The 2,996-nt window shown below is 34.2% G+C and overlaps 1 pseudogene; it reads left to right on the forward strand.

Moving 5' to 3' along the window:
• The first annotated feature begins 833 nt into the window (after positions 1–833).
• Positions 834–1,364, forward strand: LOC149532263 (T-complex protein 1 subunit alpha pseudogene; annotated as a pseudogene).
• The last annotated feature ends 1,632 nt before the right edge of the window (positions 1,365–2,996 follow it).

Raw genomic sequence — 2,996 nt, forward strand, 5'->3', positions numbered from 1 at the left:
CAAACATGTGAGAGTAAAGGAAAAATATATGTACAAAATTTTGACCCAACATAATTACCCAAATGACGATGCAAACATATGCAAAACATGTGATAAAGCTCTAAAACAGTCAACGCTTCCAAATTTTTCAACACCATAAAACATTGGAAGAAATACTCATTTGCAACATGTGAAATTTCTAAGTCAATTAGAGGAAAAACTTTTGTCCTTGACCATTGCTTTTGCACAAATATGGGAACTAGGACATAGAAGATCACAAATGGGCCTAACCGAATCTATCATAAATGTGCTTGTCAATTTGAACATTGTGCAGAAGGCTTTGCTCCTATCATTGAATACCACATCAACAGTTGTAGTTTCCCTTAAGAAAAGAATCGAATATAAGAGTGTGTTTCAAAAAGGAATGGTAAGACCCAACATTATTATGCAAGTTCTTAATGAATTGTCACATATAACATTGTATAGATCACAAAATGTTGAGATAAATGATGCATGGCTGCAATTACTAGAGGAAGAGCAAGAAGATGAAACATTAAGCGAATCTATGTCATCTAATTCTAATTCAGAAAGTGATAGTGACAATGTCAACCCACCAGAGACACTAATACATGGATTTACATATTCAAGAAGCATAAGAAACATGGACGACAAAATTATTGAAATAGCACCTACTCAAGAATCTTATCGAATAGGAATATTCAAAGATAAACATGTTGAGGAAATGGATTTTCCTACATTATTTTTTGGAGAACCATGTAGTAGTCTATAAGCACACTTTTAGTACCCCTATATCAAAATTCCAAATTTGGTTGTCTAGGTCAATTTTCCCATAGATGGCAAATGACCTAGTTCAGAATAAAATCCACCCAACTTCTATCATCAGTGGATATAGACTCGCAATGAGGGAAGCCTGCAAATACATTGATGATAAATTGGTTGTCAAGGATGAGAAGTTTGGCAATGATTTTCTTATCAACTGTGCAAAGACTAGCATGTCTTCAAAAATTGTAGCTACTGACAATGACCTATTTTCAAAAATGGTTGTTGAAGCTGTCCAAGCAATAAAAACTCCTGGAAGCAAAGGTGAAATGAAGTATCTGATAAAGGGCATCAATATTTTGAAGGCACATGGACAGGGATCAAAATATAGTTATCTATTAAACGGTTATGCCCTGAAAACTAGTCGGGCAACTCAAGGAATGCCTACAAGAGTGGCCCCAGCAAGAATTGCATGTTTGGATTTCAATCTTCAGAAGACAAAAATGCAGATGGGAGTGCAGGTTCTTGTTACTGATCCAAGGTAGCTTGATAGGATTTGTGAAAGAGAAGTAGATATATCTATCATTCCTTGGCTTTGTAGATGAGTTTGTAGAAGAACACATTGCTGGTGGTGATGCTGTTCAAGTAGCTTTATCTATATACTTGGAGATTTTGACAACTACCTTGGGTTCTTGAAAATAACTTGCTATCGCAGAGTTTGCAGAATATTTTTTTAATCAGACCAAAGGTTCTTGCAGTCAACATTGCAAAAGATGTTATAGAGCTTGTTGCAAAACTTCATGCCTACCATCGTAGTGCTCAAAAAAAGTTTGACAAATAACATCTTTCAAACATGGGACTCGATCTCATAAAAGGGCAAATGAGAAATAATCTCGAAGTAGGTGTTCTTGAGCTAGCGATGAGCAAAGTAAAAATCATACAGTTTGCAACTGGTGATGCATCTGTTATTGGAGATGTGAAGAGTTCTATTACTAGTAATCCTAAAATTGATCCGATAACTAAGCTTTTCAACTTCTTGAGAATTGAAGATCCCACACCTCTCAGAAATGTGACATCTATTCCCTAAGTAGATGATGAACCATGGACAACATTTCATTGCAAAAATGACCAGATGGTGGATTCGAAGCTAGGCCAGTAAAAAATGAATAAGTTCTAGAGTTGTTGTCACTTAATGCAGATATATGAATGTCCACTGTATTGGTTACCGGCCATGACAAGCATCCAAACAAGGCATCCAAGTGCCTTAGTCAAGGAATTTTAAGCATAGCATTCTCTTGGATGAAGTTATTATAATAAAACAATTAGACCTGAGAAGCATGTTGCATAAGGATCGAGCAAGAGACTCCATTGTGAGATATTCTTACAGTTGGGTGATAGCATACAATATTAAGTTATCCCAAAGTAGTTAACATGAAAACATTAATTTAGAACATACAGTGGTGACTGCATATATATATATATATATATATATATATATATATATATATATATATATATATATATATATATATATATATATATATATATATATATATATATATATGTTAGAGTTAGCGAAATCAATGTCGGCCATATAAATTATCTAATGAATGAACAGAAATTAAAAACATCAATGCCTGGACATTATATCATGGAGTAACAAATTAAATTGAAGATCATCGATGGGACAGATTTAATCATTCAACCTATGTCTTAGTGCTGATGACAATCTTCATAGAATAGACATTGATCTAAGACAGATACGTTTTAATGTGCCAGGCTAGTCGGTTATTTAACCTTCATACTGTACCCATAGACACGAATATTAGTACTATTGTGGGTTTAAGAGAAGGAAAAACCATTATTATGTTTTAAAAGAAATCTCATTTAAATGATATTTCTTTTAGAATTTGAAAGGTTCCAATTTCAATAGCTGAGAACACATGATCGATCAAGATAAATGGAGAATCTGAAAAGACAAATAGGAAAAGGGGAATTAGAAAGAAGCAATCATGAAACCAAAGGTCATCATGCGAGAACTAAAAAGTCATCAAAGGGAAACCAAACAGGGGCTGAAGGAGATTATTTATTGCAAATCTTTTCCTAAGCCAAGGGTTCTTCTTCTTGGCTGCATACAGTCAGAGAGCTGGAGTAGAAGAGAGGGCATTTTAGTTTAGATATTTTATTTCATTGCATATAGGAGGTCGACAAATTGTTGGCATAAAGAGAGGTTGCAG

The sequence above is a fragment of the Cupressus sempervirens genome, chromosome 10, assembly GCF_028749045.1.
Source record: "Cupressus sempervirens isolate cs-2001-9-10 chromosome 10, ASM2874904v1, whole genome shotgun sequence".
NCBI lineage: Eukaryota > Viridiplantae > Streptophyta > Pinopsida > Cupressales > Cupressaceae > Cupressus > Cupressus sempervirens.